This window comes from Oncorhynchus mykiss, chromosome 20, assembly GCF_013265735.2.
Source record: "Oncorhynchus mykiss isolate Arlee chromosome 20, USDA_OmykA_1.1, whole genome shotgun sequence".
In the NCBI taxonomy this organism is placed as follows: Eukaryota; Metazoa; Chordata; class Actinopteri; order Salmoniformes; family Salmonidae; genus Oncorhynchus; species Oncorhynchus mykiss.
The window spans coordinates 21,216,041-21,231,070 of NC_048584.1; the positions used below are offsets into that span (position 1 = coordinate 21,216,041).

Below are 15,030 nucleotides of genomic sequence, written 5' to 3' on the forward strand. Positions count from 1 at the left end.
CGGATGGAGACGGTGGAATTCTTGCAGCATGGAAGGATCTAATACGTCCTCAACCGGAACCCAGCATCTCTCCTCAGCATCTCTCCGTACCCCTCCCAGTCCACGAGGTACTGAAGGCCCCTCGCCCGACGTCTCGAATCCAAGATGGATCGAACGGAGTACGTCGGGACCCCTCGATGTCCAGGGGGGCGGAGTAACATCCCGCACTTCAGCCTCTTGGAGCGGGCCAGCCACCAAAAGCCTGAGGAGAGACACATGGAACGAGGGGTTAATACGGTAATTAGTGGGTATATGTAACCTATAACATACCTCGTTCACTCTCCTCAGGACTTTAAACGGCCCCACAAACCGCGGACCCAGCTTCCGGCAGGGCAGGCGGAGGGGCAGGTTTCGGGTCGAGAGCCAGACCCTGTCCCCAGGTGCGAACACCGGGGCCTCACTGCGGTGACTGTCTGAGCCAACTTTCTGGTGCAGTATGGTGCGCTGAAGGTTGACGTGGGCGGCCTCCCAGGTTTCCTCCGCGCGCCGGAACCAATTGTCCACCGCAGGAGCCTCGGTCTGACTCTGATGCCAAGGAGCCAGAACCGGCTGATACCCTAATGCACATTGAAAGGGATAAAGGTTAGTGGAGGAGTGGCATAGCAAGTTCTGGGCATCCTGGTTAACTCTCTCCACCTGCCCATTACTCTCGGGGTGAAAACCTGAGGTAAGGCTGACCGAGAACCCGACGTTCCATGAACGCCTTCCAGACCCTTGATGTGAACTGAGGACCCCGATAAGACACTATATCCTCAGGCACCCCATAGTGCCGGAAAACGTGTGTAAACAGGACCTCCGCAGTTTGTAAGGCCGTAGGGAGACCGGGCAAAGGGAGGAGACGACAGGACTTAGAAAAACGATCCACAACGACCAGGATCGTGGTGTTACCCTGTGAAGGTGGAAGATCAGTTAAACAATGCACCAACTGGTGCGACCACGGCCGTTGTGGAACGGGTAAGAGTTGTAACTTACCTCTGTGCAGGTGTCTAGGAGCCTTGCACTGGGCGCACACTGAGCAGGAGGAAACGTAAATCCTCACATCCTTAACTAAAGTGGGCCACCAGTACCTCCCATCAAGACAGCGCACTGTCCGACCTATCCCAGGATGACCAGAGGAGGGTGACGTGTGGGCCCAATAGATCAGTCGGTCGCGGACAGCAGACGGAATGTACAGACGCCCAGCTGGACACTGAGGGGGAGAGGGCTCTGCACGTGATGCCCGCTCAATGTCCGCGTCCAGCTCCCACACTACCGGCACCACCAAACAAGAAGCTGGGAGTATGGGAGTGGGATCCATGGACCGCTCCTCTGTGTCACAACGTTCTGGGAGTCTGGTCTGTAAGAGAGGGTAAACACAAAATGAGTGAAAAACGTGGCCCACCTTGCCTGACGAGGATTCAGTCTCCTCGCTTCCCGGATGTTCTCCAGATTGCGATGGTCAGTCCAGATGAGAAAAGGGTGTTTAGCCCCCTCAAGCCAATGTCTCCACGCCTTCAAGGCTTTTACGACAGCTAACAGTTCCCGGTCCCCCACATCTTAGTTTTGCTCCGCCGGGCTGAGCTTCTTCAAAAAGAAGGCACAGGGGCGGGTCTTCAGTGGCATATCTGAGCGCTGAGAGAGCACTGCTCCTATCCCAGCTTCGAATGCGTCCACCTCCATTATGAATGGCAAAGAGGGATCCGGATGAGCCAACACAGGAACCGAGGTAAAGAGCATTCAGGTGCCTAAAAGCCCTATTCGCTTCAGCCGACCACTGCAAGCTCACCGGGCCCCCCTTTAGCAGTGAGGTAATGGGAGCAGCAACCTGACCAAAACCCAGGATTAACCTCCGGTAGTAGTTGGCAAACCCTAAGAATCGCTGCACCTCCTTTACCATGGTGGGAGTCGGCCAATTACTCACGGCTGCAATGCGGTAGCTCTCCATCTCCACTCCTGACGTGGAAATCCGATGCCATAGGAAGGAGACAGATTGTTGGAAGAACAAGCATTTCTGCACTTTGCGCACCAGGGACACATGCTGGGCACGTGTAGCGGAGTATATCAGGATATCATCGATATACACCACTACACCCTGCCAGTGCAGGTCTCTGAAAATCTTGTCTACAAATGATTGGAAGACTGATGGAGCATTCATCAACCCATATGGCATGACGAGGTACTCATAATGACCTGAGGTGGTGCTAAATGCCGTCTTCCACTCATCTCCCTTCCGAAAACGCACCAGATTGTACGCACTCCTGAGATCCAGTTTAGTGAAGAAGTGCGCCCCGTGCATTGACTCAATCAAGTGATAAGGTCTAGCGGGAAACTATCTCACCGTGATTTGATTGAGACCTCGATAATCAATGCACGGGCGCAAACCGCCATCCTTCTTCTTCACAAAAAAGAAACTCGAGGAGACGGGTGAAATGGAGGGCTGAATGTACCCCTGACGCAGGGATTCGGAGACATACTGTATGTCTCCATAGCCACCTTCTCCGCTTGCGACGGGATACACGTGACTCCTGGGAAATGCAGCGTCTACCAGGAGATCTATCGCACAATCTCCCCGTCGATGGGGTGGTAATTGAGTCGCCTTCTTTTTACAGAAGGTGAGAGCCAAATCGGCATATTCTGGGGGAATGCGCACGGTGGAGACCTGGTCAGGACTTTCCACCGTAGTAGCACCGATGGAAACTCTAAACACCTACCTGAGCACTCTCGCGACCACCCCGCGAGAGCCCTCTGTGGCCAAGAAACAGTGGGGTTATGACAAGCTAACCAGGGTAGGCCTAGCACCACAGAATACGCAGGAGAATCAATAAGGAAAATACTAATATTTTCCTTGTGACCCCCCTGCGTTACCATACACAAAGGAGAAGTGGCCTCCCTGATAAACCCTGACCCTAATGGTCGACTATCTAAGGCATGAACAGGGAAAGGCATATCCACAGGAACGATGGGGATCCCTAAACTATGAGCTAAACTTTTATTAATGAAAATCCCAGCCGCGCCTGAATCTACTAGCGCCTTCTACTGGGAACGCGGGGAAAATTCAGGAAAAGTGACAGAGACAAACATATGTGCAACAGAGGGCTCTGGATGAGAATGGTGCCTACTCGCCTGGGGTGACGCCAGAGTGCCCTGCCTGCTGCCTTGATTCCCAGAGGAACCAACCCGGCACCGACCAGCAGTGTGACCTCTGCGACCACATATGGTGCTCGAGCGGATTGCGGATTGCCTCTTATCCGCTCGTCGTCCCCCTATGCCATAGTTTGTACATCTCAATTGTCAGTAGAAACCAAAACATTTTTAAGCAAGTCAGCCATTTCAGCTATGTTTTTTTTAAAGGCAGTAAATGAGGCTGAGTTAACTGTTCTGCTGCCAGACAAGGCTCCGCTGACAGCCATGTGTAGTGGTTGTAAGGTGTTGGGACTGCTGTTGGGACAGCTTTATGTAGGCCATCACAGTTTGTGGGCACTGTTTGTCACCTTTATAGTCCAATTGATGGATTGTTTTGTGTTGTGTTGTGTAATGGCTTTGCTGGCTGGCATGCATATAAAAAAAAGACCTACCACTGACCAAATGTGTCTTTGTTTTCCAGTCCAACAGGAGTGCATCCTTTAGACTGTCCAGTGCATGGACATCTTAGGCCAGTGTGAGCTTGCCCCACCAAGATTTACATCCTAAAATCACCACTGCATACAAGTTTTGCTCAAAGTAGCCAACTAAAGTAATGTAGTTAACTTTATCATGGGCACAGTGGGAATTTAAATCTGTGAGGTTCAAATTATATTTTACCCCTGTGTCTTACTTGCTGAAGGCCCCAGTCATCCCTGTCTGTACATTACATTGTTGAAAAACAAGTGAACAAGGAATAAAGATCATACAAACAATAGGCTATTACATTCAAGTTATATTACATTCAAGTTTTGCTCAAAGCAGCCAAAAGTCATTTAGTTCATGTAGATTCAATCACAAAGGCTGGTCTGAATTCACATTGTATTTTATCATGGGTACAGTGGGAATTTATATCTGAGATGTTTAAATTATGTCTTATCACCAGAGTGAGAGAGTACAGTACATCACCGCCAGCAGATCTCCCTGCTGAGGGTGTCGTTGATCATGCACGGCTTCTCGTGGGGTGAGCCTGATGTTCCGTATGTCACGCCTCATGTCTAAAACAAGGGAACATAAAGTCAAGATTTTGATGCATCTACAAATTCAGTGTTTTACACAATATTGTATCATATTTGATGAGTTACTGACCTGTCCGTCCACAGGCTCGATGTGCTGTAGTCTCCAAATCAAATCAAAAATCGAATCAAATTATGTTTGTCACATACGCCGGGTGGCCATTTGATGAATTGTTCAGCAGTATTATGGCTTGGGGGTAAGAGCCTTTTGGACCTCGACTTGGCACTCTGGTACCGCTTGCTGTGCGTTAGCAAAGGGAACAGTCTATGACTTGGGTGACTGGAGTCTTTGACAATTTTTGGGCCTTCCTCCGACACCGCCTGGTATAACTGGATGCTCGATTCACACTGGCCTAAGATGTCCATGTACTGGATGGTCTGAGGGATGCACTCCTGTTGGACTGGAAAACAAAGACACATTTGGTCAGTAGTAGGTCTTTTTCAATGCTGTATCATCATCTTTATCTGGACAGAAAACACACTGATTATCATAACATACGCACACCTTGGACAATGTGACAAGTGGTCCCTCAACACCCAATGTTAAATCATTGGAACCATACACAAACATACTCTGCAGATAAATATACACATGAATTGTTGTATCACATTTGATGAGTTACTGACCTGTCTGTCCACAGGCTCGATCTGCTGTAGTCTCTACAACTGGACGCTTGCGCTCAGATCATACTGGTACAGGATGTCATCACACTGGCACAGGATATCCATGCACCGGATGGTCTGAGGAATGCACTGGTAGGTATTTTTCAATGCTGTATCATCATCTTTATCTGGACAGAAAATGCATTGTTTATCATAACACAAACCCACCTCGGACAACGTGGCAAGTGGTCCCTCAACATGCCTCAAAGTTTGTTCTTGTTTCCCAATCAACAGTCTGGATCTTCCTCTTCTGCCATGGTGGATGAGCTTCCTTTTCTGGTAAAAATAGGGCCATTTCTCTTTCCCAACGGAAAATAGCAGCAGCAGACCCAGACTGTTGTCACTGGGCTTCCAGTCCGCCCATCTGAAAGACAAAAAAAGTACATTTTACTAGCTAGCTAGGTTCATTACTAAAACGATAACATCTGTTTTTAAATACTATAGTCATTTTAAAATAGACTGGGCTTTGGTCTATCTGCAGATCTAAAACCCTACTATGTGGATGGGACATTTCTGATGGGATGGAGGACTATTTTACTGAGTCAAATGTCTTTTCATGCATATGTATTTAGTGAATAAAGGTGATTCTGATTTAACTGCCGAAAATTCTGTTATCAAAGTAATTTCCTTTATGTGAAATTTCACTAATGTTTTAAAACTTTGTGTCCTGCTAAACACGCCTGTGGTCCACCCGTCCACCATGGCAACATGCACTCCCTGCACGTATTACTTACCGTCATTGACAACCACAAAGTATTTCTGGCCAATAGTCACATCAAATAGAATTTGGCCACACCCCTTCTTGTGCAGCTGGCAGCGAGCCAGTAGAAACCGTAAGTACTGTACACAATACACAAGTATATTTATCACCACTCTGTTACCATCTGGCAAACGGTATTGGAGTATCGGGTCTCGGACCAACAGCCCCCGAGACAGCTTCTACCACAAGGCGATCAGACATCAGACTGTTGAACACCTAACCCTAGCTGTCTATCAGCTCAGACCTGCACCTTAGAGACTATTTGCACTGACTCTCCACACATCCATCTCTCTTACACACACACACACACACACACACACACACACACGCGCGCGCTTACATAAACACACAATAGACACTGCACGATTCAACTGCACGAGGGTCATTCCATGAAGAGTGCCTTTTGCCCCTTTGATATTTGAAGTAGAAATTGCCTACCAATATTGAATTTAAAGCCTCTTTTATGAAACAAAGTGTCCTTTAATATAGAACACATGGAGAATTAAATATAAATTATACTTGCTAAAGTGCCAAGATTCAGCATTTTGACATCCCTCTATGTACCCTCTGTGACTTATAGGAAGATTTTAACTCACTTAATCCCAAAATTTGTCCAAGTTTTCGCCAGAATTGTAAAGCAATACAGTACTTCTTACAAAAACAAGTAGTGATGAAGTCAATCTCTCGTTTACTTTGAGCCATGAGAGATTTACATGCATATTATTAATGTTAGCGCTCAGTATACATTTAAGGGCCAGCCGTGCTGACCTGTTCTGAGCCAATTTTCCTAAACCCTCTTTGTGGCACCTGACCACATGACTGAACAGTAGTCCAGGTGTGACAAAACTAGGGCCTGTCGGACCTGACTTGTTGATAGTGCTGTTAAGAAGGCAGAGCTGCGCTTTATTATGGACAGACTTCTCCCCATCTTTGTTACTGTTGCATCAACATGTTTTGACCATGACAGTTTACAATCCAGAGTTACTCCAAGCAGTTTAGTCACCTCAACTTGCTCGATTTCCACATCATTCATTTCAAGATTTAGTTGAGGTTTAGGGTTTTGTGAATGATTAGTCCCAAATACAATGCTTTTAGTTTTTGAAATATTTAGGACTAACTTGTTTCTTGCCACCCATTCTGAAACTAACTGCTACTCTTTAAGTGTTGCAGTAATTTAACTCGCTGTAGTAGCTGATCTGTAATGTGTTGAGTCATCCGCATACTGTACATAGACACAATGGCTTTACTGAAAGCCAGTGGCATGCCATTAATTAGTAAAGACTGAATAAAGTAAGGGGTCTAGACAGCTGCCCTGGGGAATTCCTGATTCTATCTGGATTATGTTGGATATGCACCCTCTGTGTTCTGTTAGAGAGGTAACTCTTTATCCACAATATAGCAGAGTGTGTAAAGCCACAACACATACGTTTTTCCAGCAGTAGACTATGATCAATAATGTCAAAAGCTGCACTGAAGTCTAACAAAACAGCTCCCACAATCTTTTTATCATAAATTTCTCTCAGCCAATCATCCGTCATTTGTGTAAGTGCCGTGCATGTTTAATGTCCATTCCTATAAGAGTGCTGAAAGTCTGATGTCAATTTGTTTACTGAAAATAGCATTGTATCTGGTCACACACATTTTTTTCAAAAGTTTACTAAGTTGGTAACAGGCTGATTAGTCGGCTATTTGAGCCAGTAAAAGGGGCTTTACCATTATTGAGTAGGGGAATTACTTTTTCTTCCCTCCAGGCCTGAGGGCACACACTTTCTTGTAGGCTTAGATTGAAGATATGGCAAATAGGAGTGGCAATATTGTCCACTATTATCCTCAGTATTTTTCCATCCAAGTTGCCAGACCCAGGTGGCTTGTCATTGTTGGTAGACAACAGCTAACATGTATTGGATCAATAATTTGTTCACTTCCACACACACTTTTCGGAATCCAAAATTACAATGCTTGTCTTTCATAATTTGGTCAGTTATACTTTTTAAATTTTAATTGAACTTTTATTTAACTAGGCAAGTCTTGGATGGGTAATGTCAGCATTTGTTGCTGGCATGTCATGCCTAAATTTGCTAATCTTGCCGATGAAAAAATCATTAAAGTAGTTGTCAATATCAGTTGGTTTTGTGATGAATAAGCCATCTGATTCAATGAATGATGGAGCTGAGTTTGCCTTTTTGCCCAAAATTGTATTTAAGGTACTCCAAAGCTTTTTACTATCATTCTTTATATCAGGTCAGCTGGTTCTACTCTATTTGGCCATTTTCTGGTGTTTTGTGGAGGGAAACTGAGCGGGTCAAGCATAACAAGTCGACCATCTTATCCATAGACAGGCTAGAAATGATATAACATGTATTTATTTTTTGTGAAGCTTGCATTCAATTGCCCCTCCCTGTTGCACATAACAAGCTTCCATTCCCACGTCACCAGCGGATTCATGGCTGATTTAAGATGAAATCGTCAACCCTGTTACGTTCAACCCTGTGACTTTATTTGGCACGTAAACAGGCACTTACTATAGTATTCTTTTAAATTTTATTTAATCTCTTGAGACAGGTAAACATGTTTTTTATGAAGTGGAACGTGCTCTTTTTGACAGAATGTTAAAATTAGGCGAAATCAAGCGTTTTTTGGGACCAAGTTACACTTCTAAAAAGGCACCCATCTCTTACACACAAGGTCACCTACACACACACACAGATTATTGCAATTTCAAATCAAATCAAAGTTTATTTGTCACGTGTGCTGAATACAACAGGTGTAGTAGACCTACAACAGTGAAATGCTTACTTACAAGCCCCTAACCAATAATGCAAAAAAGGTATTAGGTGAACAATTTGCACATCATCCTGTAAATGTCTTTATTAGTACATCTATCTATACATGCACAATTCATATTGTATCTTATAGTGTAGTCTAGTTTTTTGCTTGGTGTTCATTGTGTACATACTGTATGTGGTTTGTGTAAATTCTGCGTCTATATATCCTGTCTCTATATTCTGTTTATTGTGTGCATGTTCTTTTTTATCGTGGCAGCACCATTTCACAGTCAAATTTCTTTACATGCACATGTATCTGGCGAATAAAGGTGATTCTGTTTTAACTTCCGTAAATTCTGTTATCAAAGTAATTTCCTTTATGTGAAATTTCACTAATGTTTTAAAACTTTGTGTCCTGCTAAACACGCCTGTGGTCCACCCGTCCACCATGGCAACATGCACTCCCTGCACGTATTACTTACCGTCATTGACAACCACAAAGTATTTCTGGCCAATAGTCACATCAAATAGAATTTGGCCACACCCCTTCTTGTGCAGCTGGCAGCGAGCCAGTAGAAACCGTAAGTACTGTACACAATACACAAGTATATTTATCACCACTCTGTTACCATCTGGCAAACGGTATTGGAGTATCGGGTCTCGGACCAACAGCCCCCGAGACAGCTTCTACCACAAGGCGATCAGACATCAGACTGTTGAACACCTAACCCTAGCTGTCTATCAGCTCAGACCTGCACCTTAGAGACTATTTGCACTGACTCTCCACACATCCATCTCTCTTACACACACACACACACACACACACACACACACGCGCGCGCTTACATAAACACACAATAGACACTGCACGATTCAACTGCACGAGGGTCATTCCATGAAGAGTGCCTTTTGCCCCTTTGATATTTGAAGTAGAAATTGCCTACCAATATTGAATTTAAAGCCTCTTTTATGAAACAAAGTGTCCTTTAATATAGAACACATGGAGAATTAAATATAAATTATACTTGCTAAAGTGCCAAGATTCAGCATTTTGACATCCCTCTATGTACCCTCTGTGACTTATAGGAAGATTTTAACTCACTTAATCCCAAAATTTGTCCAAGTTTTCGCCAGAATTGTAAAGCAATACAGTACTTCTTACAAAAACAAGTAGTGATGAAGTCAATCTCTCGTTTACTTTGAGCCATGAGAGATTTACATGCATATTATTAATGTTAGCGCTCAGTATACATTTAAGGGCCAGCCGTGCTGACCTGTTCTGAGCCAATTTTCCTAAACCCTCTTTGTGGCACCTGACCACATGACTGAACAGTAGTCCAGGTGTGACAAAACTAGGGCCTGTCGGACCTGACTTGTTGATAGTGCTGTTAAGAAGGCAGAGCTGCGCTTTATTATGGACAGACTTCTCCCCATCTTTGTTACTGTTGCATCAACATGTTTTGACCATGACAGTTTACAATCCAGAGTTACTCCAAGCAGTTTAGTCACCTCAACTTGCTCGATTTCCACATCATTCATTTCAAGATTTAGTTGAGGTTTAGGGTTTTGTGAATGATTAGTCCCAAATACAATGCTTTTAGTTTTTGAAATATTTAGGACTAACTTGTTTCTTGCCACCCATTCTGAAACTAACTGCTACTCTTTAAGTGTTGCAGTAATTTAACTCGCTGTAGTAGCTGATCTGTAATGTGTTGAGTCATCCGCATACTGTACATAGACACAATGGCTTTACTGAAAGCCAGTGGCATGCCATTAATTAGTAAAGACTGAATAAAGTAAGGGGTCTAGACAGCTGCCCTGGGGAATTCCTGATTCTATCTGGATTATGTTGGATATGCACCCTCTGTGTTCTGTTAGAGAGGTAACTCTTTATCCACAATATAGCAGAGTGTGTAAAGCCACAACACATACGTTTTTCCAGCAGTAGACTATGATCAATAATGTCAAAAGCTGCACTGAAGTCTAACAAAACAGCTCCCACAATCTTTTTATCATAAATTTCTCTCAGCCAATCATCCGTCATTTGTGTAAGTGCCGTGCATGTTTAATGTCCATTCCTATAAGAGTGCTGAAAGTCTGATGTCAATTTGTTTACTGAAAATAGCATTGTATCTGGTCACACACATTTTTTTCAAAAGTTTACTAAGTTGGTAACAGGCTGATTAGTCGGCTATTTGAGCCAGTAAAAGGGGCTTTACCATTATTGAGTAGGGGAATTACTTTTTCTTCCCTCCAGGCCTGAGGGCACACACTTTCTTGTAGGCTTAGATTGAAGATATGGCAAATAGGAGTGGCAATATTGTCCACTATTATCCTCAGTATTTTTCCATCCAAGTTGCCAGACCCAGGTGGCTTGTCATTGTTGGTAGACAACAGCTAACATGTATTGGATCAATAATTTGTTCACTTCCACACACACTTTTCGGAATCCAAAATTACAATGCTTGTCTTTCATAATTTGGTCAGTTATACTTTTTAAATTTTAATTGAACTTTTATTTAACTAGGCAAGTCTTGGATGGGTAATGTCAGCATTTGTTGCTGGCATGTCATGCCTAAATTTGCTAATCTTGCCGATGAAAAAATCATTAAAGTAGTTGTCAATATCAGTTGGTTTTGTGATGAATAAGCCATCTGATTCAATGAATGATGGAGCTGAGTTTGCCTTTTTGCCCAAAATTGTATTTAAGGTACTCCAAAGCTTTTTACTATCATTCTTTATATCAGGTCAGCTGGTTCTACTCTATTTGGCCATTTTCTGGTGTTTTGTGGAGGGAAACTGAGCGGGTCAAGCATAACAAGTCGACCATCTTATCCATAGACAGGCTAGAAATGATATAACATGTATTTATTTTTTGTGAAGCTTGCATTCAATTGCCCCTCCCTGTTGCACATAACAAGCTTCCATTCCCACGTCACCAGCGGATTCATGGCTGATTTAAGATGAAATCGTCAACCCTGTTACGTTCAACCCTGTGACTTTATTTGGCACGTAAACAGGCACTTACTATAGTATTCTTTTAAATTTTATTTAATCTCTTGAGACAGGTAAACATGTTTTTTATGAAGTGGAACGTGCTCTTTTTGACAGAATGTTAAAATTAGGCGAAATCAAGCGTTTTTTGGGACCAAGTTACACTTCTAAAAAGGCACCCATCTCTTACACACAAGGTCACCTACACACACACACAGATTATTGCAATTTCAAATCAAATCAAAGTTTATTTGTCACGTGTGCTGAATACAACAGGTGTAGTAGACCTACAACAGTGAAATGCTTACTTACAAGCCCCTAACCAATAATGCAAAAAAGGTATTAGGTGAACAATTTGCACATCATCCTGTAAATGTCTTTATTAGTACATCTATCTATACATGCACAATTCATATTGTATCTTATAGTGTAGTCTAGTTTTTTGCTTGGTGTTCATTGTGTACATACTGTATGTGGTTTGTGTAAATTCTGCGTCTATATATCCTGTCTCTATATTCTGTTTATTGTGTGCATGTTCTTTTTTATCGTGGCAGCACCATTTCACAGTCAAATTTCTTTACATGCACATGTATCTGGCGAATAAAGGTGATTCTGTTTTAACTTCCGTAAATTCTGTTATCCAGGTAAATTACCACCTTCCATCTTGGTTATGAACGCAGCATTAGTGAGCCACGTGGTGAAAGTCAAAATTAAAAACAACTGTTAGTGTTAAAAGTGGATCTCAAGTAAGTAGCCACAAATGAAAGGGGTTGTTATCGCAATATTTACCTGAAGTTCTCTTCTCTAAGGTTATCTACATTTCAAAAGACTGCAATGCATGATTCTGCAGCTAAACTTTCTAGCCCAAGTCTAGCTACAGTAGTTAGCCCCATGAAAGGGTGGGTCCCTGGCGGCAACAAGTTAACAATCTTCCAGCGAAGTAAACCTACCACCACTGGTGTTATGGACGTCTCCGTCTGTTGTGTTGGCAAGGTAAGGTCAAAACTAAAATATTATTGCTTTTGGAAACCCCTATGAAATATTGTAATATTCAAATCCGTTTCTGTACGCTGTAAGTCTTCGGAAGGTAGCGTGGCCGAGTGGTCTAAGGCGCTGGATTTAGGCTCCAGTCATTTCGATGGCGTGGGTTCGAATCCCACCGCTGCCAAAACATTTTGATTAAACGTCAGGTCTTAATTATCTCTACACTACACAGAACAATGTATTAGAGTAGGGCTGTCAAACAATATACAAAAAATTAAGAGTTAGTTGCAGGATTTGCTGTGATTAATCACAATTCATTTTCTCAAATTGAACTGTAAATTAAGATTTTTTTTATACAAAAAGCATTACAAGAATATTGAAGTCTAAATTGATAAAGCACACACATCCAAATATCAACTTGTTTTGACATCGCATTGTTGTTTTCAAGGCTTATGTATTTTGAATGCTTTCAGTGTATTTTGAACGCTTTCAGACAATACGATTAAAACAAATGAGTGCACTAAAATTGACTACAGCTCAGTGTTCAACACCATAGTTTCCTCAAAGCTCATCACTAAGCTAAGGACCCTGGGACTAAACACTGCAACTGAATCCTGGACTTCCTGATGGGGCGCACCAAGGTGGTAAGGGTAGGCAACAACCCATATGCCACGCTAATCCTCAATACTGTGGCCCCTCAGGGGTGTGTACTTAGTCCCCTCCTGTACTCCCTGTTCACCAACGACTGCATGGCCGAACACGACTCCAACATCATCATTAAGTTTCCTGACGACACAACAGTGGTAGTCCTGGTCACCGACAACGACGAGACAGCCTATAGGAGGAGGTCAGAGACCAGGCAGTGTGGTGCCAGGAAAAACAACCTTTCCCTCAATGTGAGCAAGACAAAGGAGCTGATTGTGGACTATATGAAAAGGAGGGCCGAACAGACCCCATTACCATCGATGGGGCTGTAGTGGAGCAGGTTGAGAGTTTCAAGTTCCTTGGTGTCCACATCACCAACTAACTATCATGGTCCAAACACATCAAGACACTTGTAAAGAGGGTACGACAACACATTTGCAGGAGACTGAAAAGATTCGGCATGGGTCCCCAGATCCTCAAACAGTTTGGTTGCATCACCACCTAGTATGGCAACTGCTCAGCATCCGACCATAAGGCGCTACAGGTGGTAGTGCGTACGGTCCAGTACATCACTGGGATCAAGCTTCCTGCCATCCAGGACCTATATACTAGGCGGGGTCGGAGGAAGACCCAAAAAATTGTCAAAGACTCCAGTCACCCAAGTCATAGCCTGTCCCCCCCCCCCCCCCCCCCCCATTTGTTTTTACACTGCTGCTACTCTCTGTTTATTATCTAAGCAGTCACTTTACCCCTACCAACATGTACAAATTACCTCAAATAACCTGTACACCTGCACATTTTTTAAATGTAACCTTTATTTGACTAGGCAAGTCAGTTAAGAACAAATTATTATTTACAATGACGGCCTACCAAAAGGCCTCCTGCTGGGATTAAAAAATATATTTTTTATATAGGACAAAACACATCACAACAAGAGAGACAACACTACATAAAGAGAGACCTAAGACAACACAGCATGGTAACAACACAACATGACAACAACATGGTAGCAGCACAACATGGTAGCAGCACAAAACATGGTACAAACATTTATTGGGAGCAGACAGCAGCAAGAAGGTAGAGACAACAATACATCACGGAAAGCAGCCACAACTGTCACTGAGTGTCCATGATTGAGTCTTTGAATGAAGAGATTGAGATAAAAAAAACTGTCCAGTTTGAGTGTTTGTTGCAGCTCGTTCCAGTCACTAGCTGCAGCGAACTGAAAAGACGAGCGACCCAGGGATGTGTGTGCTCTGGGGAGAATGTGACTGGCAGAACTTGCAGGAATGAGGCCGAAGCGGGTTTTATAAATAAGCATCAACCGGTGGGTCTTGCGACGGGTATACAGAGATGACTCGGTACCGGTACCCCCTGTATATAGCCTCGTTATTGTATACAGTCTCGTTACTTCTTTTTACTTTAGTTTATTTAGTAAATATTTTCTTAACTCTTTCTTGAACTGCATTGTTGGTTAAGGGCTTGTAAAGTAAGCACTTCATGGTAAGGTCTACCACCTGTTGTATTCGGCCCATGTGACAAAAACAATTTGATTTGAACTCTGACAGCCCTAATTACGAGTTAGAAAAGCTTGGTAATTCAGGTGAACTCTAAAACATGTCTGTTGCATAGACTGGTGACTAGTGGTGAAACTACAATAGCCATGACAAAGACCTTTACTTTACTGCCATCTTGTGGTGTTGCATAGTCATTACAAAGAGGAGTCCACTCAAGGGCATTGTTGACAATTCCGTAATTTATTAGTTAGAATGCTTACTGCTAAGAAATAAGTCTGTATCTGGAACATTATTTTGTGGTATTTAAATTTGCCGCAAATGGCTTCCAGTGAATCCCTCTAAATAAGAGATCCATGATCATGGGTGGCCAACCTGCAGCTTGCCATGGCTAGGTCACATCTACAGTTGAAGTCAGAAGTTTACATACACCTTAGTCAACTACATTTAAACACAGTTTTCACAATTCCTGACATTTAATCCTCGTAAAA

At 43.2% G+C, this 15,030-nt stretch overlaps 1 long non-coding RNA gene and 1 other non-coding gene across 3 annotated transcripts; one reads left to right on the plus strand and one right to left on the minus strand.

Moving 5' to 3' along the window:
* Positions 1 to 3,394: 3,394 nt before the first annotated feature.
* On the minus strand, positions 3,395 to 5,797 carry LOC110499589. 2 transcript variants are annotated; one of them, XR_005037957.1, is made up of 4 exons: positions 5,046 to 5,797; positions 4,842 to 4,955; positions 4,288 to 4,615; positions 3,395 to 4,196 (listed from the first exon to the last, which is right to left on the minus strand). It is a non-coding gene; the product is annotated as an uncharacterized LOC110499589 (long non-coding RNA). The 2 variants fall into 2 exon arrangements; XR_002469984.2 differs by having other exon boundaries at positions 4,842 to 5,797.
* Positions 5,798 to 12,482: 6,685 nt separating this feature from the next.
* On the plus strand, positions 12,483 to 12,564 carry trnal-uag. The gene has a single exon. It is a non-coding gene; the product is annotated as a tRNA-Leu (tRNA).
* Positions 12,565 to 15,030: the final 2,466 nt, after the last annotated feature.